Raw genomic sequence first — 25,521 nt, 5'->3', positions numbered from 1 at the left:
TGTAATTGACACATTCTCCCCTGAATTCTAGCCTAAGAAAGAAAGATGGAAGCAGGGTTTACTTTTTCTCAGTGGTGCAGGGGGCTCTGTCACCCAGTATCCAAGAAGCTATGCTGAGCACACTTGGCATTGTATTTAACCCTCATCTTAACCTTTGAAGGAAGGAATCGTTGTCCCCATTATATAGAGGAGTAAACTGAGGCTGAGAGGGGGCACAGTGGAGATTCAAAACAGGCACTTTCTATCTGGTAGTATTTTCCATCACAGACTCTCTTTACATCGGCATAGAGGTGACGTAATGACCTTCAATATTCAAGACAGATCATTAGGAGGAAAACAGCAGAATAGTATGTAAACCCTCATTTTTACTAAAAAAAAATTTCTATCCAGATAGATACCTAGATCTATATAAGGATATAATTACATCTCATAGATGTGTAGTGCTATGTCTAGAACAATACACTCTAACCTATCCCATATACCCTAACCAATTTTTTTTTTTTAAGATTTTATTTATTTATTTGAGAGAGAGAGAGTATAAGCAGGGGGAGCGGCAGGCAGAGGCAGAGGGAGAAGCAGGCTCCCCACTGAGCAGGGAGCCTGATGTGGGGCTTGATCTCAGGACCCTGCAATCATGACTTGAGCGGAAGGCAGCCGCTTAACCGACTGAGCCACTCAGGTGCCCCATCCTTTTTTTTTTTTTTTAAGTAGGCTCCACGCCCAACGCTGGGCTTGAACTCACAACCCTGAGATCAAGAGTCAGATACTCTACTGACTGACCCAGCCAGGCACCCTCTTAATCACCAATTCTTAACAGTTCATAGTTTTCTCTTTCGTATGTTTCTGTATTATTGTAAATGTTTGCCACTCACTGGCATGATTTTTTAAAATAATTTTTAATAAAAAATTTCCCAGTAGGGTTTATTGAACCTTTCAAATTGCAAAGACCACCCACTCTCTCTCTCTCTCACACACACACTGTAAAGATTATTTTTAAAATGGAAAAAAGTTCTCTTTTCCATTAGTTTCTTTATTAATTAAAAAAACACACAAATTTCACCTTGTCCTTCAAGAGTCCAATTTTTTAAGCTTAAAAGGTTAATAAAGTAAGCTAGTAGCATCTACAATGCGATAAATATTTGCCAAGGACAGGTGTTTTGGTCCTTCCAGCAAAGACACCAGATGCCATGGCTGAGTGAAGTGGTCAAAATGACTCACCGCAGGGCCCCAACGTCTCTTTTCAGGTGTCTCCTCCCATGCTTCACTTCTGAGAGTTTCCCCTACCAGGCCATCGTGCATCAAGCATTCCGTTGCCCCCACCTAACCGCTCCTCCATAATTAAAATTTTCCCAGGCGGTAAAATTCATTCCCTCATCTGACGAAGGAATTACAAAGTTAATGGTTTAGAATTTTCTTTCCCCTCCCTTGTAATGAATTAGCACTTCAGTAGGAGCTTTCTGAACACACTGTATGAACCTGAGAGTGAGCTGCATGGTGGAGAGACTGGGCAAGCTAGCTGGCCAGTGCGATATCAGCCCGCAGCTCTGGACAGCCACGATCACCTGAATGTCACCGACTCACTTAATTCAGGGCTGGTGTGGCCAGACCGACTTTTTCCAAAAGAAGCAAGCATGTGGATTTATGTAAAATCTGATTTTTACATGTTGACTTAAATCTTCTTTCTTTTTTGAAATACTGGGGATAAATAAAACCCACATGCAAACCCAGTGCTGCCCACCAGCCCACCAGTTAGGCACTGAAGTGATCTCAGGCCACCCTTCCAGGCTGGTCCTCAGCTCCTCTGCCCCTCACAACCTCACCCTGTGCCTGAGCACCTCTGTGCCTGGGCTCACACTGTATCAACCTTTCAGACACCCTTTTCTGTCTTCTCTACCAGGGTCTGCCCCATCCTTCAAGGATCCGCTTAAATTGTACCAACTCTTCCTAATCCTAAGTATTAACCTCAGTTAATATTGCCCATCCTCCAAGGCTGTTTTCCAAACGCTACTTCCCCTCCGTCGTATTTCCACTGATTTTGGCACTCCTCGCCTTCTGCCTCTCGTTGTCTTTATTTCTGCATGTTTAAGTCTGGCTGGTAGGTCATAAATTGGTAAAAAGGAAGGATATTTGTGGGTGTGTATACCAGCTATGACTTTGGTACCACTATCCTCATTTTACAGGAGGAAAAACCAAAACTCATTGAGTAAGTGATCACCCTGAGCTTTCCGTATACACTGTGGCTCTGCCCATCTCCTACACCACCTTCTACACCTCCATCTGCTCCTGCTCTCCGGCATCCTCCTCCTTCCTTCTCCATCTGGTAGCTCCTACTCAACCTGCAAGACAGTTTTAGCGACCAGCATCGTCTCTTCTCCACACACCAGTCAGAACTGGTCCCTCTCCCCCCACTTCTGCACCCCCATCGCACCCTGTAAGAACATCTGTCAGATGCACTCATCAAACTGTGTGTAATTAGCTATCTGATTCTTTGTTTCCTCTATCGTGCTGTAAGCTTTCTGCCTACCACACTCCCTGGCCCAGGGTAAGTGATTAGTTGGTATTTACTGGAAGGCAGGAAGGAAGGAGGGAGGGAGGGAGGAGAGAGGGAAGGAGGAAAGAAGGGATAGTAACAGCCCACAGGCAATCAACAAATGTGAGGTATAATGAACTGCAGGGTTCCAAGCCCCACTTGTGGGCTGAAATGGATGCTGGCTCCTTTGTAGCCCCAAAGCAGATACACGGGAAGGCTCCAGCTGTATCCCCTTCACCCTCCCTCCCCACCTGAGCGGCAGGTTGCTGCTTGGTTTCAAGGTCCCAGAAACCAGTATTCACCTCTGCTCTTCGCTCCTGGTCTCTGGACTAAGGGAGAGTGATTTTCTGCATCAGTTAGACCCTGCTTTGGAAGGGTGACTTCGGTTATGATGGACGACAGTGGGGATGAGCCTTCCCCCGAGGCTGGCAGGAAGGCACACTGGAGAAGCTCACAGCAAGCCAGTGTGAGGAGAAGTGCCGACCACAATTCTCACTGCCCAGGGAAGACAAGGAAGAGGGGAGGATCCTCTCGCAGAGAACCCTGGAAGTGAGGCTCTCTGCTCTGGGGACTGCTAGAAAACTCCTGTGACGCTGCCCCTCATTCACAGGCCAGGAGGCTGGGCCAGGATGCTCCTGCTCCTAGACCCTCTCCCAGACCCAGGCTGAAGAGAACCATCTTTGTCTCAGGAGAAACTGCAGAGAATCTGCCCAGGGCTGATGTTCTCAAAAGCCTAACTGCTCTCAAAGGAGCAATTTACAATACCCACTGACACCCACTGGGAGACCAGTGGGGTAAGGAAAACTCGTCTGCTCACCACCACTCCACCAAAGTCAAGCCAGGAGGGGGAGGCCAAGAATGCCATTCCTCCAGGGGATTCAGAACCTCCAAGAATAGGCCTAGAAGGCCAAAGATCTGGGGAAAGATCGCAGGATCCACGGATCCACCTCCAGAGCCGGGACAGTATTCCCAGGTCCCTTCTTTTATTCTTTCTTTTTTTTTTTTTTAATTTTTTTTTTTAAGATTTTATTTATTTGCGAGAGAGACAATGAGAGACAGAGAGCATGAGAGGGAGGAGGGTCAGAGGGAGAAGCAGACTCCCTGCTGAGCAGGGAGCCTGATGTGGGACTCGATCCCGGGACTCCAGGATCATGACCTGAGCCGAAGGCAGTCGCTTAACCAACTGAGCCACCCAGGCGCCCCTTCCCAGGTCCCTTCTGACCCAGACAACGGGTTCAAAGGGCCGGGGTGGAGGAGCAGGGTCCCCCCTGCTTCCCCCTTCTCTTCCCTCTTTGCCTTCCATCTCCTCCCCAGTGACCCGCCGAGAACCTCCCCCCAATCCCCAGGTGCTTTCAATCCCCACCTCCAGGATAACTCAGAATACCACCAGGCTTTCACTGAGAGCCCCGGCACGCCTGGCATCCCCAGGTACTTTAGCTCAATAAATTCTCAATGAACCAATAAGACAGGGTCTTTTACCCTAGTTTAAAGACAAGAAAATAAAGTAAGTTCAAAACCATTTTATAATTAGAAAGGAGAAAAAAAATCTTAAAAGGAGACCACATTACTCAAATAAACAAAATACTTAAAACACACACACACAAACTAATAAGAACCAGGACTTCAGCGAGAGAACTGACCAAGTAGTCAACTGCCTTAGAAAGAAAGAAAAAAAAGAAGCTGATTTTATTGAGTATTTATTATGTGCCCCGCACTGTATGTGCACTATCTCCTTTCACCCTTGGGGTAACCCTATAATGCAATCTCACATTATCCCCATTTCACAGCTAAGAAGCGGAGGGACAGGGAGGTGGTGTGGCTTCACCAAAGCCCCCCGGCATTGCCCTCTTCCACACTGGGCCACGGTACTGAGCTAAGAGGCTCCCCTTCAGGGCAACGTGTTAGCATTTTAACAATAGCTCTCTAGAGAAGACAAAGTCATCCAAAGGAATGACTGAATGCCAGGAATTTCGGGCCTCAGTCCTGCCAGTGGGCAGAATTCTCAGGACAGGAGTCTTTTGGCACCACAAGGCATCCCCCGAAGGCGGCCACCCACAGGCCTGGCTGACACAGGGCTCCATTCAGCAGCTGGCAAAGCCGAGGACTTGGGACTTGGGCATAGAATGCGGAAGAAGATTAGATCAGAGAAGGCCAGCCCTGAGGCAGGCACAAGAGTGGGGCAAGTAGGGGCGCCTGCGTGGCTCAGTCGATTGAGCAACTGCCTTTGGCTCAGGTCATGATCCCAGGGTCCTGGGATCGAGCCCCGCATCGGGCTCCCTGCTCCGCGGGAAGCCTGCTTCTCCCTCTCTCACTCCCCCTGCTTGTGTTCCCTCTCTCGCTGTGTCTCTCTCTGTCAGATAAATAATAAATAAAATCTTAAAAAAAAAAAAAAAGAGTGGGGCAAGTAAGCAACTGCACAAGAATGTAATTTCAGGTGCTCCACGGAGGTGCTCCACGCACATCCTCTCACCCCAGAATAGCAGCCTGCTTAACAGTGTGGCAGAGAAACACGTTCAGTGTTAGTGTCAGGGCCAGGAGGTGAGCGAGTGCAAGAGGCCTGGGTTCTCTCCCCAGCTCACTCCCTGTGCCACCGAAGCTTGACACCTGCCCTCGCTGGTCCACATCTATAAGACGAGAGGGGTGGTCTAGGTAACCAGTGAGGTTTCGTAGAGACAAGCTCCAGGTGATGGGACCTAGAACAGGTGCCAAGAATGGTCCTGCAAAGGGAATTGAAGGACACCGTTCATTTGCTTTGATCAAGGTTCTCCTGAACAAGACTCCAGGCCAGATGCTGCACTGAGCCCTGGGATGGGGGGAGAGAGCTTAGAGACAGAGGACACAGCCTCACAAGTAATGCTCATGAATTCTCCCCGGAGGCCAGAGCTGACCCTACAAGGAGTGACACCTGCTGCCCACAGGCCAGGTTTGAGGGGTTCAGGGAAGCCCTCCTAGAGAAGCCTAGGAGATAGGGGCCATCACCCGGTGTAAACAGAGGCTGGAGACACCCGACTGGAAAGAACTATCCAAAATGGCACTGAAGCACTAGAGAGAGCGCATGCAAATTTAAGAAGGAGGCATCGTTACCTCCATTTCACAGATACAAACTGAGGCTCGGCCTGGTCTTAGCCAGGCGGCAGAGCTGGGGTGAGAACCCGGTTCTGCTTGGCCTTACAGCTTTCGCTCTCGAGTCTTATCCCCCTCTCACTAATGTAGCGTAGGTGCCTGTGAGAGGAGTAAGGGTAGAGAGGGGGAAGGGAGGAGGGGTGAGAACAGGCAAAAGGCTGGCGAGAAGGATGGGGAAGACAGGGATGGACAGTAAGCACTTTCTTACTGAAACAAAATGGCAGCCATAGTTTTCTTCCAAACAGACTCTTCTGTGGTTGTGGTGATTTTTAAGAGCACTGGGTTTTGGAATTAGCCAAATCTGGGCTGAGCTCCTGGCTCCACCACTTAATCCCTCTGTGAGCGACAGCAAGTATTTAACCTCTTAGAGCCTCATTTTACTCACCCAATACAATGGAATAATAATAGTCAACCCTTACTGGGCAGTTGGTAAAGATTGAAGAACTGCTATATTGAAAGGGCTTGGCACGGGTCTGGCACCTGTCAAGCATTCAATAAACGATAGCAAAACACCAACCACTATTCTAACGTGCTCCATCAGGCTCTCCTCTCTCCAGGCTTCCCCCTCAAAATCGACATGTGGCCAGTTCCCCCACATCCTCACTGACTCCCTCCTTCCTCCTGTCTGCTTCCTTTGCATTCCCTCCATTTCAGAGCCCACTTCAATGCCTCTTCTCCCAGTGCTCCTCCTCCTTCCTAGGATTCCAGCTTGCATTTCATCAAGTGATTCATCGATTAGTCTTAGCTATCTACACAAGCTCCTTAACCTCTCAAGAACACAACTGTCCAGTCTGTGGTTGTTTCAATGGACTGGTTTGCATGGGATGGACCAAGCAATCAATGTATGGGCTGCTGGGTTTGTGGGCTGATAGGAACCACCTAACCAGTTGCCCATGTGTGCCTGCAATTTGTAAATTAACCTCTGGATATACATCAAAACCTTCTACCCAAACTACAAATTATGCGCTCTTGCAAATTTGCCAAACTATTAAATGAAATTTGCTACTGCTCAAGAATGTCTTGCACTAATTAGACAGAGATAGATGAGTATATGAAAGATTAGGGTGAGGGAGGGTGGGAAAGCGGGAACTGTAGCTTACTGACTTCCTGTCAGAGGGTCTTAACCCTTTTTGTGCCACGGACCCCTTTAGTGGACTGATGAAGCCAATGGACCCTTTCTTGGAACATTTTCAAATACATAAAATAAAATGTATAGCTTGACTACAAAGAAAGCCAATTACATTGAAATATAATTATTAAATTTTTAAAAAATGAATGTGTAATATACATTCTTTATTAATGCATTAAATAACAAGCTTTAGCACCAGTGTAATAACGGCTGTAATTTCAAAGCTGCAATGGGCATAAATCCTAGTTCAAGTTTATCTGCAGCAGCTACAATGAGATATGAAAAGATTTGTGATTTCTACTGGTGACAACCTCCCAGATACTTCAAATACACTATGGTTTGTTGCCTACATTCATAGTAAATGCTAAAGAAAATTCAAAAGAAAATTCAAAGAAAATGCTAAGTAAAGATGTTATTTTATTCTCCCAACCACGTCCACAAACTGAATTCTACACGTGAGCTCCTTGGGGCGGTTAACCCCAAGTTAAGAACCTGTTAGGTCCTTCCAGTTCAGGCAGTATTTGTACTGGGCATATCCCGGAGTTCCAGCTCATGTCCTTCTCGAGGAATCTCCACCCACAGCCCTTCCTGCCACAAAAGGTCTCGTTCTGTACACATGACCCTCCTCTGCTCTCCTCTCCCATCTGACTGGCCCAGGGAGGATGCCTGCCCCAGCAGCAACCCATGCCCAGGCTGGCCAGAGCCCAGCCAAGACATGGCCTGGAGAGAGAGTCTCAGCGTCCAGAGAACTGAGCTCACACAACAGGATCCTCTCCAGCACTTGTACTGAGTGACAAAGGAGAGGTTCCTGTGATAGAAGGATGAGGGCTTGCGCGGGCAGGTGCGGAGTTGAGCCCATGGCACAGGCTGTGCTGGTGGAATAGCCTCAAACTCAGAACCTTCTCCACCCTCCCTCGAGGCCTGCCTCCACCCTTTCAGGCCCGTTGGTAAATACCACGGCTGCATTTCACTGCTCCTCGCCCTCTGCATTGGAATCAGCTTTAGGGAGTCTCTGTTTTCTTTATCCGAAGAGCCTTAAGTCAGCACTAAGAGGAGCGTTTTACAGATGAGAAAGCTGAATGAAGTTCAGTAAACCCCAGGCATTTGCTCAGGCTCATGGGGCTAGCACGTGGTGAAGCCATGGCCCCTCCCTTGCCCTCTGAAGCCATGGCCCCTCCCTTGCCCTCCTCCCTTTTTTTTTTTTTTTTTTTTTTTGAGGAGCAGAGGGGTGATGGCCTTTATTATTTATTTATTTAAATCATACAAATGACACATGAAAGCAATTTCTTACAAAGCTCAAACATTCCTGATAAAATGTCCCTCCTCCCCACACACTCAGTATCATGCCTAATAAATGTCTAGGCCCTGACCACACTAGGTTGTATTCGGCCACCACCCAAGTTGACATTCCTTGTCTTTGAAGCCCTTCCCCAGGAGTAGGAGGCTAGGCAGAAGGGAGTGGGATGGTGAGGACAGGCAAGGAAACACTCAGCCCTGCCGCCTGGTATCCCGCCAGGAAAATCAGAATCGATTTCACTGAGAGCCGGCATCTCTGGCTTCTGGGCAAAAACCAGGCCGTGGAGGGGAATCGGCACCAAAGGCTGCATCTTTGCGTGGAGCCAGTTCTCCCCAGCGCCATATTTGTGTGCCCGCTTGTCACTTGACGTCAGAGCAGCAAACTATTAATACGTACCAAAGGAGACAACAAAGGATGCTTCCACACAAAGGCGGGGGGGAGCCACAGCGACATTAAAAATATAAATAAATCCAGCCAACAATTTCCCCACTTCGGGGGAAAAATAATGGGGAAGGGGAGATGGGAATTCATGTGTTCTCCCACAAAGCCTGTGTCCCCAGAAAGCTGCATGCAGGGCAGGGCCCAGGCCCCAGGGCCCAAATGAGACAGTGAGACATTCCTTTTGAATATATGCTTCTTTCCCTTGGAGAAGGAACATTCAGCCAGCTTCTCAGACACCACCAATCTATAACTGCCTGCATATCACATTAACCATCTCCTTGAAATCTTGGGGCAGCATTTATTTTATCCAGGAAACTGTGACAGGCCTATTGTTAGCAGGAGGGCCCCTTGTCTTTCCTTTAATCCTACTTTGAAATATTATCCATGTAGATTGGAAACTGTTCACAGAAGGCCTATCTTCATCTAAACTCTGGGTCTGGGGAATTAGCATGCTGAGGCACAGAGACATTAGGGGTCTAGCTGTAAATCACACAGCTGGTGGGCAGCAGATCTAGGCTCCAATCCCCATATGCCCTAGCCTCCAAGCCCATGCCCCGTCCCACAAACTACTACGGAATAGCACAAAGTGGTTGACCATCTGATATCCAGAAAGCAGGAGGCAGGCAGGCCAGAGTTCCAAGGGCGGGAAGCAAGAACCCCATTCACTTCATCCATCCCCAGAGCCTGCCCTATAGGGAAGAAGCCTTTGACAAGACCAAGAGCTGGGCCCTGGATCCAGAGTGTTGCCAAACCTGGCCGACACAACTCAACCCAGGGCTCAGAAGATGACTGTGAAGCCCACGTGACCATCCTCCAACTAAAACAGATGTAGTAACATTGACGCAAACAGGGCAGGGAGATGGCCCATCTGTCTTCCTAATTGTCAACTCTGCCCATAGTAAGATTTTTCTCCCTGTCACACCTTAGGCTGCTACTGAACTGAAGCAAAACCAAAATATCCATCTTCCAGCCATGAGCAGTGGCCTTCACAAGGTGCCAGGGATGAAAGGAGGCTACTTGGCTTGGAGATGCAGAGAGAGCTGGAAGGAGCCCCGGAGTCAGGAGCTGGGGGTTGGGAGATGGTGGGGAGGTGGGGGGGGGGTGCAGCATGCTGTTAACCAGCTGGAGTTACTGCACCTCACTGGGCCTCTGTTTCCTGTAAACTTAAAGTCCAAAGTTCTGGAAGTGGGGTCAGTGGGTGACAGGAGATTATATGCACTTGGAGGAAAATATGGTATCCACAATTTTATCAGAATCTCCAAGATAGATGTAACACTCCCTCCCTCCCCCCAAAAAAGTTAAGAAATACCAGCCTGGACCGTTTTCATCCAATAAGCATTTACTGAGTACCTTCGATGTCTCCTTCTCTGTGCTGGGTACTTGAGACACAAATAGAACAGGAGGAAAGAGAAATATGTTTTTGTGATGCTCAGTGCAGTTGATGCTCCCTGGACAGAAACATGTCCAGGGAGCTTCGGAAACAGAGAAAAGGCAGCATTGGACTCTGGTCAGGAAAGGCCTTCTAGGATGGCGGTGGTGGTGGAAACCTTAAGTGTCATGTTGACGTTGAAAGCTGGGTGTGCATTCACTGGGTGCACAAGTAGGGAGAATATTTTAGACAAAGGATAGCATGTGCAAAGACAACGTGTGTTCCAGGAACTGCCTGAAGTGTAGCCGTGAGTAAAACACAGAGGGTGCTCACGGAGCGGGGTATGGTGGCCGGGAGATGGGGGAGTGGGAGAACCAGAAACGGGGCTGGAAAGGCAGTGGGACCCAGATTAGCAAATGCCATGTAAGCCATCCTAAAGAATTTTACACTATAGGCAATGAGTTCATTCTAGCTTTAAAAGTCTTAAGATAAGCCACCCCACCAAGGCGGGGGGACTCCGACTGCCCATTATCATGGCTGAGAAAGGAAACTACGGATCTACTGATTGGCCCAGGCAATGGGATGCCATTTGGGCCCCTGGTCATCACTTATACAGTCTTTCAGTCCCTCTAATGGTCTCTGCTGCTCGCCTCAGAGTCCTCTCCCGTGCTGTTCCTTCTGACTAGAAGGCTCATTCAATCCTCTTCAACTGCTTAACTCCTACCAGCCTTCCAACGGAGCGACTACGGTGCCTATCACAGAATTTCATAGTACCTTATCCCTCCCTTTCAAAAGAAGTCAGCACCGCTTGTAATTCTCTATTTGCATGATTTGATCCATGTCGGTCTTGGCCACTGGACTGCACCCTCCATGAGGCCAGATAGTGCGTGTTTTCTTCATTTCTCTATCCCGCTACCTTGCCTGGTGCCTGCACACAGTATTTGTTGACCGAATGCACCCTGAGCCATCCCTCATTCTCTGTCCTTTCACATTCCCCAGAACTCACATTATGGTCCAGCAGGCAGAGTTTCAGACATGGGGCAGGAGGACTGGAATTGAAAAGGCATATCAGAGTGCACTCTGCTGCTATTCTAAGTGTAGCTCTGTGTTCTTCTGTGTCATGTCTTGAAAGGTTCCTAAGAACCCACGTCTGGTTTTACCCAGGTGGGTTGTGTGTTTAATTCAAGATGCTTTGTCCCCAGGCCTCAACCTGGTCATTGTCTGCATCTGCCCCTCCCCTGATGCTACTTGTTCAATAGGACTTTGCCCAAGCTTCAGGGGGTCATCCTCAGGAAGGGGGGAATCTCCTCCTCCTTCTCCTGGAAAATGCCTCTTCCTGGCCCCCAGGCCTGCACCCGAGGTCTCTCGAAAACTGAAACCGCCCGTTCTTGCAGCCCTGGCAGAGGCTCAGGGCAAGGGCTTATTTAGACCTGGTGTAGGGGCCACGAGACTCCACTTTTGAACTCCCAGGCTAAGTAACTGGCCACTCTGCAGGGACAAAGTACTTGGGGTCAAAGGTTTGACGTTAAGGGAGAGATGAGAAGGTGGGAATCTCACCAAGTGGCACGCAGGCTCAACGGAAGTGCCCTAGGCTGCCAGCGCACGCGGCTCCCCAGGGCGGCCCCGCTGCTTCCATCCAAGGTCGTGGCCCAACGCGAGCTCTGGAAAGTTCAGCTGGGAGCCGAGGGATACCAGGGTAGGCACTGGGGGCCGGCTTTTGCGAAAGACAGGAGACTAAGAGCTCGATTCCAGGTCGTCCTGGGAGCCGGCGCAGGGCGCCAGTCCCGCAATCTGCATCCCGGACCGCAGCGCAGCGCCCCGCTGGGCAGCGCTGGGCGGGGGCTGCACCACCGGAGCCGCAAGGACACCGCGGCCTCCGCCTCCCCACTGGTCTCCTCCCTCCCCAGCACAGGGGCTCGGGGAGCGGGTCGGGCCGGAATGGGAGCGGCGCCCGCCCCTGGGTAGCCCGCGCAGCCCGCGCAGCCCCGGCAGCCCCCTCCCCGCGCTGTCGCCAGCCCCGGGCAGGGGCGCCGGGGCGACCCAGGCTGCCGCAGCCTCTGTCTTAAGGGGAGCCGGGGACGCGGCGCGGGGAGGGGGCGAGGCGGGCGGCAGAGACGGAGAAGAGCGGCTGGGCGCCGGGGCCAAGACCCGGGTCGCGCGGGGCAGGGTGCTGGCACGCCCCACTCACCGCGCCGCGCGGGCTGGGGTCGCAGAGCGCCTTACCTTGGCGCGCCGCAGAAGTCGGCAGGGAGGCGGCCGGCCGTGCCTGGGGCCGGCGCACAGCCCGGCTTCGGGGCGCAAGCAGCCTCCTGGTGCACGGTCCCCGTCCGGGGCGCGCACCCCCGGGCTGGCGCACTCCGGTCGCCCGGGGCGCGCACACCCTCGGGCGCCCCCTCGCCGGCGAGCTGGGCCTGGGCCCGGGGCGCACACCCTGTGGGGCACACCCACCGCGGCCGATGCGGGACTGGCCAGGCGCGGCCGGCGTCGCCGGCTGCCAACACCACCCGAGTCCCCGCCTTCGCTAGGGGAGGAAAAAAAAAAAAAGACTCCTGACGCGGCGCGGGCTTTGGTGTGTAGGAAGGGGCAGCATTGCGAAACCGAGGGGAGGGTCTTAGCCTTGATAAGCTTAAAAGCCCTTGGACAGAGTTTGGAAGAAAAACTTTTTGTAAAGAGACTGGAAAACTCCTAACTGTATATAGCGCTTTGCAGCTTTCCAAAGTGCGTTCACGTACATTTCTCACTTCATCTTCACGACCACAGTAACTGTTGGGCCATTTCTAGCCTCATCTTATAGAGGGGGAGACAAAGTCACACAAGGTAATGCTTGCTCAAGCCACCACCAGAACCCAGTCTTGGTAACAGAACCGTGGGTACAGTGAGGTCTTGTACATCCCTGGCGGGATTTTCTCATTGCAGAGGTGGGAGAGTGAGGGTGGGGATGGATGTAACCGAACTCATATCTCCTCTAAGTCAGTACTTTTTCCCTTTGCTTTTTTCCTCCCCAGCCATTGCTTTAGCCCCACTCAGGAATCCGGTCTTTCATTTCACACTCCCACCACCCACAATTCTTTTTATCAGTTCAAACCGTTTCCATTTCATTCGCCAACCTTGAGTGACCAGCACACTAAATGCCATAGGTTGTACAAAGTCAACCTAGGGGAAAAGGGCTGATCCTACTCCATTTTACAGATGAGTTCAAACAGGCGTGGGCAGGGTTGAATGTAGAGCCTGTGGGACTCCAGATCCCAGCTCTCACTCACCTTACACACCTTTCAAAGGGCCAGTTGGCACAGGGGAAAACTTAACCGCAGGGCTTGCGTTTTTTGACATCGAGAACTTGAAGGAGGAGATGATTTGGGGCAAGGGACAGTTCTGGGACTTTTATTTTCCCATTTTGATAGAAACATGATTATTAAAAAGATTTGCTTCTACCAGGGCTCCACTAGAAGCAAATTAACAGTCCTAGAGCAACAAGAAATGGCAACAGAGGCTTGGCCTAGGTACTAGGAGGTAACAGGGAGTAGTGTGGACTGTGACGAGCTTGAAGGCAGCTCCAGGCTCCTGCCCAAGTAAGGGGCTGCTGCTGTTCAGCTCTAGTGGGTTGTTGCCGGTCAGGGTGTTAACCTTAGAAATAAAACTGCCGGTCACTATAACAGCAAAAATGGGTTTATTTGGGAGTAGCAGAGAATTTCAATCCAGGGCAAGCAAGCCACAGCAAAACCATAGGCAAATCTGGCAAACCAAAAGAGAGGAACGTTATTGTACGGAGAAGAAGGAGGAAGTTGGGATGGGTTGTTTTGAACAAAAGTGCAGTAGAGAGAAGGAAGAGTTCAGCATGATAACGGATTTTCAGTGGCTGAGTTGCAGGGGCGGTCTATCTCTTGTAGGAGATGCAATGTACATCTTTCCCTTTGGGGGCCTGTAATTGATGCTTTTTTCCTGTTGAGAGTCTTCTGTTAGGGGTCAGTAATTGACAGTTTTTCCTATAATTGACATTGAGTGGTAGGGCTCCCCCTAGCAGCCTCCCCTTCTAGCATCCTGAATCCACTTTAGTGAGGTTTCTCTTTATTTTCACAGGGGCAAGGAGTTAATATGGCCAGATCATCTCATTTTTAAAGAGAAGCTGTCCATCAGATATGTAAGTGAAGTCTCCCAGTTTGGTGATAACGCATTTTAAAAATTTAAATGCTAATTACTTGAAGGTCAGTGTTGTTCAAGCCAAATGAAATGAGTTTATGAACCTGATCTAGCCCACGGAACAGGGGTATGTACCTTCGAGTTTGGGGGCACTTCACACAATTTCATTCAGGCCTCCTGATGTCCCTGTGGGATGGACCCAGCATGGATTACTATTTGTGTTTTATGGAAGAGGAAGCCCCAGTTCAGGAGGCTTCCACGACTAGCTCAAAATTGCACAAGCTAATTGGTAGAGCTGGAACTGAACCCAGCATTCTGACTCCTGGTCCTGGAGCCTTTTTCCTCTGCAACCTCCAAACTCATTAAAAATCTGTTTCTTGGTTTCTGGGCATTGTGAGCCAAGTTAGGCATCGGACTGGCACTGGGGTGTGGAGACATAGCACCTCTCCTGGGAAGATGGAGCGGGAGTGCCAGACTGTTGTCCTCGAAAGCTCAGCCTGATGACTCAGATATGAGGCTGTATCTTGAGGGTAAAGCTGAGTCAGAGGAAGCGAGGCCTGAACTGGGGCAGCCAGGGCTTCTGAATCCCAGATTAGGGTATCGAGAAACAGGATGAAAAGTGGGCTAAGCAAATAGATGCACCCCTTAGTACCCCCCCCAAAAAAAACCCAGGAGCCACAGACAGATACTGGCTAGGAAACTGCCTATTTTTTCATAACAGGGGAGCAATAAGAATTAGACTGGAAAGTGCCCCCTTGTGCGGTCCTGAAAAGAGAGGACCCCTTGCAGGCAGCAGGTCTTCTAGGATCTCTGGTTTGGGCATCTCCAGTGCAAGACCCAGCCTGGGCCTTTCAGACAGAGTGAGTCTGAAAAGCTGATTTAGAATGACTGGGCACAACACTGCTATATCCTGAAGCTCTGTACTCAAAGGACTGGGTAGCAGGAAGAGAATGGAAGGCCTCCTTGCTCCCCACATCTGCTGGATTAACAAGTATTCGCCATGAATGCATGTGCCAGGCGCTGAGTCAAGCACTTTACACACCCCGTCTCATCAGGACTCATGATAAAACTGTCCAATGGCCATTATTCTCCCATCAAAGGTAACAGTGTTACTTGCCTGAGGACACACAACTAGTTAACTGGGGAGGTGGGATTCAAACTTGGGTCTTAGTGACTCCAAAGACTGAACCGCCTCTAACTGAGAGTTTAGAAAGTGCTGCTAACATGGAGCTGTGTCATTCAGATCCTGCTTCAAGCAAACACTGCCCAGCTGTGAGAGTGTGGGTCACCAACACCTCCACCATGTGGTGAGCTCCTGCCGGATCTGCCTCGGTCAGTGATGTGTTGATAATATTTAATAACCAGCTTTTTTTTTTTTTTAAGATTTTATTTATTTATTTGAGAGAGAGAGCACATGAGAGGGGGGAGGGTCGGGAGGGTCAGAGGGAGAAGCAGACTCCCTGCCGAGCAGGGAGCCCCATGCGGACTCAATCCAGGGACTCCAGGATCATGACCTGAGCCAAAGGCAGTCGCCTAACCAACTGAGCCACCCAGGCGCCCCTAATAACCAGCTTTCAGGGTGGAAAATAGGTGCGTAGATACAGTCAATTCTCATTATTCCCAGGAGTCCTATAAAGTGACCACAAACACTGAAATTGCTAATACTGAACCATTGCTCCCAGGGGAAAATACAGGGTTGGGTTCCTACAAGCCTCTGGGCCCATTTTCATCAACTGATCGATATATAACTTTGTTTCATGTTTTTGGTTGAAAACTATATATGCATTATATTTTTATTTTATTTATTTATTTTTAAAGCTTTTACTTAAATTCCAGTTAGTTAACATACAGTGTAATATTAGTTTCAAGATCCATCACCCAGTGCTCATCACAACAAGTGCAGTCCTGAATCCCCATCAGGTACATTGTTGATTCATTAACATTGAACTAGTTAGTGGCCAACATCACTGTAATTCACTCCTGAATGGGGGTTATTTAACACATGTATTTTCTATATAAGGCACATCACAGTCTCCTTGCGCTTAGAACACTAGGTAGGTAGCACTGCAACACTATGCTTTGGGGCTATTTTAAACAGTGAAATCACCTAAAAAAGCACAAAAATGTAAAAAAGCACCGCTAAATAGACCACAAAAAGGACACTTGTTTAGAGCATGAGAGCTGAAACAAGAAAGCAGAGGGTGTCCTTGCTCAACCTTAGCTGTAAACATGCACACCAGGTGACTCAAAATTTTCACCACTCTGCACATGTCCACAAAAGACTACAAAAGTGCTACAGGAATTGATGTTGGGGTTACAAGAAAATGTTAGCAAGTAAGTGACTTTGCCAACACAGATCAGCACATGATGAGAATGGGCTGTACATATATGTATTCATGTATACCTTCTGAGCCCTTCATGTCCACAACCTAACCTTCCCGCTTTATTTCCCATTATCCTCCAGCCAGACTGGAGGACAGTTCACCATTCCCCAGACCTGTCCCTATATATCTAGCTTTGTGGCTGAGTGCAATCTACTCCCTACACCTAGACACTTCCTTCTCTGCCTCCCAATACACACACACACACACACACACACACACACACACACACCCTGTCTTCCCGTGTCTGAATGATTCTACTGTAATGTGGTACTTCCTCCATGAAGGACTTCCTGATAACTCAGACAATGGGATTTCTCCATGCTTGGAACCACCATGGCATTTTGAAGCCTATGTTACACATTGCTTATGTTCTACCTTGTATTATAAGGCAGCCTTAGTGATCTTCAAAAACACACATATCTGGCCATGCCCCTCCCCTGCTTACAGCCCATCAAAGGCATCCACTGCTCTTGGGATAAAGTCTGATTCTTTTAAGAAGGTTTATAGGTCTAGCCCCTTCCTACCTCTCCAGTCTCAACTTGTGTCCCCCTTATCCTCTCTCCTCTAGCCATGAGACTTCTCTTAGTTCCTGTAACACACTGAGTTCTTTCCTGCCTAGAGTTCTCTGCACATGCTGTGTTTTCTTCTGCCTAGGATTTCCCTCCCTCCAGTTCTTCCTTTACATAATTAATATTCATCCTGTGAATCTCTGCTTAAATATCACTTCTGCAAGGAATCTCTCTGTTGTACCTCCAACCCCAGGACTAACTTAGGAGTTCCTGGGCTCCACTCCTATAGCATCTCTGCTTTTCTTTCATACAGTCAGCACAATTTAAATTATGTGTTATTAAAAAAATTAAAATTTATTGCCAATTTTCCCCACAAGATGTAATTACACTCAGAGAGGCCTGTATCTCATTGGATGATTTTCAGCACCTAGTTTAGAATCCAGCACAGATAAATGTAAATCCTGGCTCTAGTAAATGTTTTATGAGTGAATAAATAACTAAATTTTCATTGTCTTGAGACCTATTGGGGAGTGATAGGAGTGCAGGTAGGTAAAATAGGTAAAGTAGTTTTGGAGCTTTACTTACTTGTGATGTTAAATTACTACTTTGTTGGTGTTCTATACTGCACACTTAATTCTAAATTCCAAAAAGTTATCATTATTATTAAATTCAAGAGGAATATGCCCCCACTACATTATATCATACATAAAAATCAGTAATCATTTAGGTAATACAGATTGAAATGTGAAAGATAATAAGCTTCTAGAATATAACATAGGTAAATACTCATGTCCTAGAAGGAAGCAAATATTTCTTAAACAAGACACCAGAAGCACTAACCCTAAAAACAACAACAGAAACCACAATGATACATTAAATAAGTATTTTATTCTGTTCATTGAAACTTACATTAAAAAGCCTCTCCATTTGGCTCAGGTTTCTCACAGACTGGTGTCTCAAAAGCAAGTCTTCCAAGAGAGAAGAAGTAGGAGTTGCCCAATCTCTCAAAGGCTAGGCCCAGAACTGGTATGGCATCACTTTCAACAGGTTTTATTGGTTAAGCAGTCACAGGGCAAGCCTAGAATCAGAAGGAGAGAGTAATAAATACCAACTCTCAATGGAGAGAGTGAAAAAGAATTTATGGTCATATTTAACCTACCACAACATAATTAAGAGAGTGTAATAGCAAGCCACAAACTGGGAGAAGATGTTTTCAAAACATGTATGTTATAGGTTGAATTGTGTTCCTCCTCAAAATTCATATGTTGATATCCTAACCCCTAGTACCTTAGAATGTCACTTTATTTGGAAATAGAGTCATCACAGATATAATTAGTTGACATGAAGTAATACTGAAGTAGGACGGACCCCTAGGCCAATGTGACTGGTATCCTTATGAAAGGGGAGATGTGGATACAGAGACACATATACAGGGAGAATGCCATGTGAAGATGAAGACAGAGATCTACAAGCCAGGGAACACCAAAGATTGCCAGCAAACCACCCAGAAGCTAGGAGAGAAGTATGGAACAGAGGTTTTCCCATAGCCCTCAGAAGGAACCAACTCTACCAACACCTTGATCTCAGACTTCTAGCCTCCAGAACTGTGAGAAAATACATTTCTGTGGTATTTTGGTACTTTATGGTACCAGTTTGTGGTACTTTGTTATGGCTTTCCTAGGAAACTAATACAATATATAAAGAATGTCTGCAAAGGAATAAGAAAAAAAAAACAATCCAATAGGGAAATGAGCAAACATTTAAACAAACACTTCACAAAAGAAGGTATTTGAAAGGCAATGATATGAAAAAGTGCTCAACATCATTAGTTATTAGAGAAATGCAGATTAAACCTCAATAAGGTATCATTGCACATTCTTTAGAATAGCTTATAGTAAACATGTTAATAATACAAAATGTTGGCAAAGATGTAGAGCAAATGGAACTCATAAACATTGTTCCTGGAGTGTAAATTGATAGTCGCCTTGGAAACTGTCAATATCTACTAAAGCTGAATATATGTGCACTCATGATTCAGCAATTCTACTCTTAGACATAGACCCAGTAAAGATGTGTGCATATGTACACCATAAAGCATAATCATGAATAATAATAGCAGTACTATTCATAATTTCCCTAAACTGGAAACCATTTAAGTTTATGTCCGGTGTAGAATGGATAAACTGTGGTTAAGTCCTTCAATGGAATACTACACAGCAGTGAAAATGGAACTACTGCTACTTAAAACAATATGGAAGGGGTGTCTGGCTAGCTCAGTCGGTAGAGCATGCAACTCTTGATCTCAGGGTTGTGAGTTTGAGCCCAATGTTGGGCATGGAGCCTACTTTTATTTTTATTTTTATTTTTTTTTTAAAGATTTTATTTATTTGACAGAGAGAGCATAAGCACAGGGAGAGAGAGGGAGAAGCAGGTTCCCTGCTGAGCTAGGAGCCCAATGTGGGACTCGATCCCAGGACCCTGGGATCATGACCTGGGCCGAAGGCAGTCACTTAACCGACTGAGCCACCCAGGTGTCCCATGGAGCCTACTTTTTAAAAAATTGTAAAAAAAAAAAAAAAATTGGAAGAATTTCACAAAAATGAATGATGAGTACCAAGTTTAAGAAGTATAGACTGTATGACTCCATTTGATAAAGTTTAAACACAGGAAGAACTTCTCCATGATGATAGAAATCAGGATTGTGGATATCTTTGGAGATGGCACAAGGGAGATTCGGGAGGTGACAATGTTCTGTTTTTTAAATCTGGGTAATATTTACGAGATTATGTTACTTTCTGAAAATCCATTGCATTGTGCTTTATTTGGGCGCTTTTCTGTGTTATAGTTCAATGTAAAATTTTATTTAAAAATTAAATACATTCCAAAATGTCAGGTCATCTCCACCCACTGATAACTGGAAATACTAGCCGTGTCTTTCACATCGGTAATGATTTATAAATGTGCTCTCCTATAAAAGCATTCTGAGCATTTTTGAGGTTTTGTAAAAAGGAAAGAGACTGTAAGTTCAATTTCTTTATCTTTTTATATAATGGAGCTTTGTTGTGTATGTGAAATAGTCAATGTTGATTAACTATTTAAAACTTGGTTAAATCACAGTGTGGACAGTAACATATTAAGCAAGAAATCGGATATTAAGTTGGGAGGCACAGGTGACCCATTGGACGACAGAATTAGTTATCAAACAGATCTTGACAACATCCACTTGCATTCTAATCTCCACGGGGATGGCAGCCTATACTCTAACCTTCCTGAGCATGGAATTCTTCCAACCTCAGCGCTTTCTCTCTCACTTCCGGATTGTTTCACATAGAGCATTCTCTGCCTAGGACAGTCTTGCATAGCTCTTCGTATAGCTAACTCTTTCTGAATCTAGTTCAGATATCACCTGACCACTGAGATAGAGTGTCTCTGAGATGACCCCCAGGTATTCCCTCCTCCTTTTATTCATGTCCCTTTGAGTATGGGCTGGACCTAGTGATTCACTTCTAACAAACAGAATGTTTGTTATCACAAGTCCAGAGCTCACTCCCTGAATCATTCATGGCCTGGCTGTCAGTCTTCCTCTCCAGCTCAGGTTCTGTATCACCCTAGGAGATTTCAATGCCCAGGCAGACAACTGACTAGACTGTTACTTCTTGGGTCTTCTTAAGTGGTAGGCTACCACTTACAAGATGAGGTTGCAGAAAGACTGGCTTGCATCTTGGACCTAGTGATTCACTTCTAACAAACAGAATGTTTGTTATCACAAGTCCAGAGCTCACTCCCTGAATCATTCATGGCCTGGCTGTCAGTCTTCCTCTCCAGCTCAGGTTCTGTATCACCCTAGGAGATTTCAATGCCCAGGCAGACAACTGACTAGACTGTTACTTCTTGGGTCTTCTTAAGTGATAGGCTACCACTTACAAGATGAGGTTGCAGAAAGACTGGCTTGGATCTTGGGCTCCCTCTCTTCTTCCCTTATTCTCACTGTTTTTCTCTCAGAACCCTTGCTCTGAAAGAAGCAAGGGTTGTTCTGAGTAGCCCAATGGAGGGGCAAGAAACTGATGTGTCTGGCCAACATCCAGTGAAAATGTGAGGACTGCCAACAGCCAAGTGAGTGTGCTTCAGGGTGAAACCCTCCTCCCCAAGCAAAATATTGAGATGACTGCTGTCCCACATAGTTTGACTGCAGCCTTGTGAGGCCTTGATCCAGAGGAGCCAGCTAAACTGTACCCAGATTTCTGACCCACAGAAACTATGAACTAATACACATTTGCTGTTTTAAGCAGCCAAAGTTTGGAGTATTTGTTACACAGCAATAGCTAACTAATAAGGCCCCCACCTTCACCCCTCCCACTGCAGGATATGCTCACTGCCCCTGTTGCACCCAGTGCTCCCCACAATCACAGCATTTATCATACCTTATAGTAATCTACTGCCTACTTGCCTATCTCTGCCATGAAAGGAACCAGGAACCACGTTTTACAAGCTTTTTCATCCCAGTTCCTAGAACTCAGTTGTACCCAGTAAGTGTTTGATTGACACATGAAAGAATAAATACATGATAACTGTTTAATCTTGGGAAGTAACAACCTCTCTGATTCTTAATCTTTTCATTTGTAAAGGGATCAAATTTGTAGAAACATTTCAGAGGCAGAATGAACATGACTTGGTAAATAATCAGATGTAAGGAGTGAGGGAAAAGGAAGAGTCGAAGTTTGGACAACTAAGAGAGAGAAAGAATACTAGGAGAGGAGCCGGTTTAGAGTGGAAGATGGTGAGCTCACCTTAGTTCATGCTGAAATTGATGTATCTTTGGACACATCCACCAGGTTGATGGGTCTCCAGTCTGATGCTTAGAGAGAGGACTGTGGCAGGACAGATCTGGGAGCTGATGGCACATAGGTGGTAACTGAAACCCTGGGAGAGAAGCCAAAGAGCATGTCGTGTAAGGAACCAGACTGTCCTGAGGCTGCCGTGCTTCAAAGAAGACAGAGCACACAGAGAGGCCATGTTTAGGTCTCTGGTCAGAAGACACCATGGTGCAGAAAAAGGCTATATTATGTGACCAATCTGACTTAGCCTCAGAATGCATGAGCATAATAAAATGGTTGTTTTATGCCACTAAGTTTGAGGTACTTTGTAATTTATTACACAGTAATATTACCTAGGATAATGACTTTAGGGAAAGCAGTTTCCATTGAGTGGTCAGGACAGATACCAGAGTGCATTAGGTTGGGGAATGTGTAGGAGGTGAGGAAGGGGGTCACACATGAGTAGACTATAGTGGGGGACAGTCAAATTGGAGAGTGGTGGAAAGGGTCTTAGGAGGGCTCTTGTCAGAGGGAGTAACCTAGACAGGTTTATAGAACAAGAGGAAAATATCAGAGGAGTGGAGGAGTTGAAGCATAAAAGAGAGGAGTCAGCAGGGGAGGGGCAGGGCACAGGTTGAAGAGCTGGACTTGAATGGTCTCCACTGACACTGGAAGAAAAGAGCTGGAATTTGTTGTGGGGAGGAAGGCATAGCAGGATAGCCACGCAAGGGAAATGATGGTACTACTGTGAATGCCGTTCAGGATCACCTACAGGGTCTGGACTCCCACCAGGAGGACTGACAGACTGAAGGAAGTAGAAAGACTGAAGGAAATAGGACAGAAGAGCTGGGGTCTTTTGGAGATCAAAATGCCAGTGTCATGAGATAGTTAAAGGGATTCGAGAATGGAACCATAATAAGATCCAGGGTTGGGTCTGGGCATGAAGGCTGAAGTCCAGAGGAGGTGAGGTCCCTTGGAGTTAAGAAGACCCAAGAAGTAACAGTCTAGTCAGTTGTCTGCCTGGGCATTGAAATCTCCTAGGGTGATACAGAACCTGAGCTGGAGAGGAAGACTGACAGCCAGGCCATGAATGATTCAGGGAGTGAGCTCTGGACAGTTTTCAGTGTTTAGGAGAGTGGTCGGATGGCATGAGGCTTAAAGAAAGATATGAGAGTGGACAAGCGCTGGTGCAGAGTGACAACGAAGAGCCAGGACGTTCTGGCTCTATTTCTACTGAACCGGGGAATGGGTCTGAGAGGATGAGCCACTTTCCCCTGAAAAACCACAGAGGAAGTGATGACTTCTGTTAAGACAAAAGTGATGTGAGCCTTCAGAATGGATGGAGGGTTCAGGAGGGTGTAATGGCTGAATAGGGTGAGTAAGAAACATGTAGAGGGAAAGAAATGGTGGTGGCAGGGAGCGTGTGGGTTTGAGGTTAGGAAAGGGCCTTTTTACTTCCAGGCAGGGACCATCCATGACTTAAAAGATTAGAATAGATGGGGTGCCTGGGTGGCTTAGTTGGTTGAGCAGCTGCCTTTGGCTGGGGTCCTTGCATGGAGCCCCACAGGGGGCTCCTTGCTTGGTGGGGAGCCTGCTTCTCCCTCTCCCTCTGCCTGCCACTCCCCCTACTTGTGCTGTCTCTCTGTCTCTCTCTGTGTCAAATAAATAAAATCTTTAAAAAAAAAAAATACAAAAAACCCAAACGATTAGAAGAGAGGCAAAAGCCTGAGTTAGGTCCTCCCCACTGCCCGGTGAGGCCCCTCTCCCATGAGGCCCCGCCCCCGTGGAGGCACCGCCCCCTGCGAGGCCCAGACCCCCCCCACCCCCACCACCCCGTGCAGCCCGTCCTGTTGGAGCCAGGAGGCCCAACATGCCTGGCAGATGAGTGTCTGCCAGGGACGCTGCAAAGAAGGGTGTGAGGGGTGGGTGGGAGTGGTGCTTGACTGTGGGACCCCCTCAGACAGTCTGAACATCCTTGACTCAGGAAGTTACACAGAGCAATGGATCTTCTGTTATGACTGTTTTGCTATAAATGAAATAGAAAAATATGAGAGTTCTTGAACTCTCCTAAGAGGAAGACAATAAAAAGGGAAAAAAGAAAAAGCTATCTGACCACCCACCTGGAAGCTCATTTTAAATAACATTGTGTGGCTATTTTAAGACAGAAATGGACACACTCCTATTAATAAGACTGGCTAAGTCAGGCCTGTCTGCAGCTAAGGTGACCCTGAAAGCCTCTTTCCTACAGGATCCCTGAGAGTGACAAAGAGAAGGGTGTGCACCTGTCAGTGGACAGCCCCACGCTGGTCCTTGCAGGTAGAAAATTCTACAGGGAGATTCCTCAACCTCTAATTCCACCTCTTACCCTTCATGGAGGAGTTGATACATAGCATACACAGCAGCTAAAGGAAGGACTTACCCAACGCAAGGCATGCCCCCGTAACACCTCCAACAACCTGAGGGAGGAGGCTCGTTTCTATCCCCATTTTAGAGGTGTGGAAACTGAGACTTAGAAGAGTCCATTTGCCCCCAGTTCCCCCGGTTAGAAAGAGAAGCTGGGATTCGAAGCTTTTAGCTCCCAACCAAGGTTAAGTAACCACTCCACAGCACTGCCTTCCTCCCTGGGGCATGATTTAGATGTGCGAAGGCCTTCAAAGTCAAATTTTTCTTGCATGGCCTCAGATGTGGTTGGGAGGCAGCTGATCATCATGCCTGGACTCTCCACCTTGCTCACACCGTTCTTCAATGTCTTTGTTATAACCTGTAAAACCACCATGGACAGGTTTCCAGGAACAGAGAGCCACTCCCATCCCTTAGGAGAAAGGGAGGAAGGTGGAGTCAGGGCTGGAGTGAGGATCAAGGTGCCAGGAGCTTCAGTGTGTTGGGGACCATGTGGTTTCCTTCTCAGTTGCTTTTCTCCCTGTCTTTCCCAGAGTCTCACTGCTCTCTGCTGCTTTTCTCCCTGTCTTTCCCAGAGTCTCACTGCTCTCTGCTCACCTTCTACTAACCAGTTCTGTGGTTAGTAGACTCTGGCTCTGACTTCACTGCATAGAACCTTCCAGTGCATTCCTGTGGCCTCCAGCCCAGCTGCTAACTGCCTGCGTGTCTCAGCATTTCTTGGTTCAAATTCCTGAGGTGGGAATCTGATTGGCCCAGCTCCCTTTTTGTGCTCCCTTCTTGTGCTGGGCCGTAGGTCATAGGTCACCAGCAGTTGACTCAGATGACTTCCTGTGCAGTACTGGACAGCCCGGGGTGGGAGACAACCCCTTGGAGGAATGCACCTCCCCCCCTTTCGGCCAGGGCTGTTCATTGAATTGTTCCTTTATGAAGGACAATAGCCAACATTTGTAATGTCCTTCTAAAACCTCCACTGGCCCTGGGGCAGGAACACAGCCTTTGGGAGCCTTTATTAATCAGGGTTTTAACTGCTGGAAATGATGACTTGCAGCCCGCGTGCTGTCACTTTACTGTTGGACTCACTGCTGCGTAATCCCACTCTCATTCAAACTGCACCCCCCACCAAAGCGTCTGTCTCTCTCTGGCAGCTCCCAAATACCGCCTCCCACATTAGCAACGAATCCAGCCGGCTGCCAGGCCACCTCTCCATGCTGTCCTCTTCTGTTCCCGCCGCACACGCTGCCAGCCCCGCCACCTCTGGTACTAGCCTTTGGCAGCCGTCACCGTGTCCCCTGGCCCCAGTGTCGCCTCTGCAGATCCTGTCAGCACACCCCAGCCCTAACTGAAGGAACAACCACAGGGGGAGGGTTCTTCTCTCTCTTTTTGTTACC

General features: G+C 47.7%; 1 protein-coding gene and 1 long non-coding RNA gene across 7 annotated transcripts in view; one reads left to right on the top strand and one right to left on the bottom strand.

Annotated features, from left to right (window-relative positions):
* Positions 1–24,744, bottom strand: part of KANK4 (KN motif and ankyrin repeat domains 4) — a 103,682-nt gene extending 78,938 nt beyond the window's left edge. For 4 of the 5 annotated variants that reach the window (XM_064589053.1, XM_064589051.1, XM_045897540.2 and 1 more), the window contains exon 1: positions 12,113–12,382. The gene's annotated coding sequence lies outside the window, so the exon portion shown is untranslated. Of the gene's footprint in view, positions 1–12,112; positions 12,383–17,828; positions 17,998–21,706; positions 21,840–24,152 lie in introns of those variants that run through there. The other variant, XM_064589052.1, reaches the window with a different exon arrangement.
* Positions 11,502–25,521, top strand: part of LOC129046458 (uncharacterized) — a 41,701-nt gene continuing 27,681 nt past the window's right edge. The window contains exons 1-3 of one of the 2 annotated variants that reach the window (XR_008507828.1): positions 11,502–11,585; positions 13,967–14,027; positions 15,270–15,359. This is a non-coding gene — a long non-coding RNA (uncharacterized LOC129046458). Of the gene's footprint in view, positions 11,586–13,966; positions 14,028–15,269; positions 15,360–25,521 lie in introns of those variants that run through there. The other variant, XR_010410917.1, reaches the window with a different exon arrangement.

This window comes from Mirounga angustirostris, unplaced genomic scaffold, assembly GCF_029215605.1.
Source record: "Mirounga angustirostris isolate CCGP_5_RB_7025 unplaced genomic scaffold, mMirAng1.0.hap1 SCAF_4, whole genome shotgun sequence".
NCBI classification, from domain to species: domain Eukaryota; kingdom Metazoa; phylum Chordata; class Mammalia; order Carnivora; family Phocidae; genus Mirounga; species Mirounga angustirostris.
The sequence above is the reverse complement of the archived record's forward strand: the minus strand, read 5'-3'. Positions and strand labels throughout refer to the sequence as shown.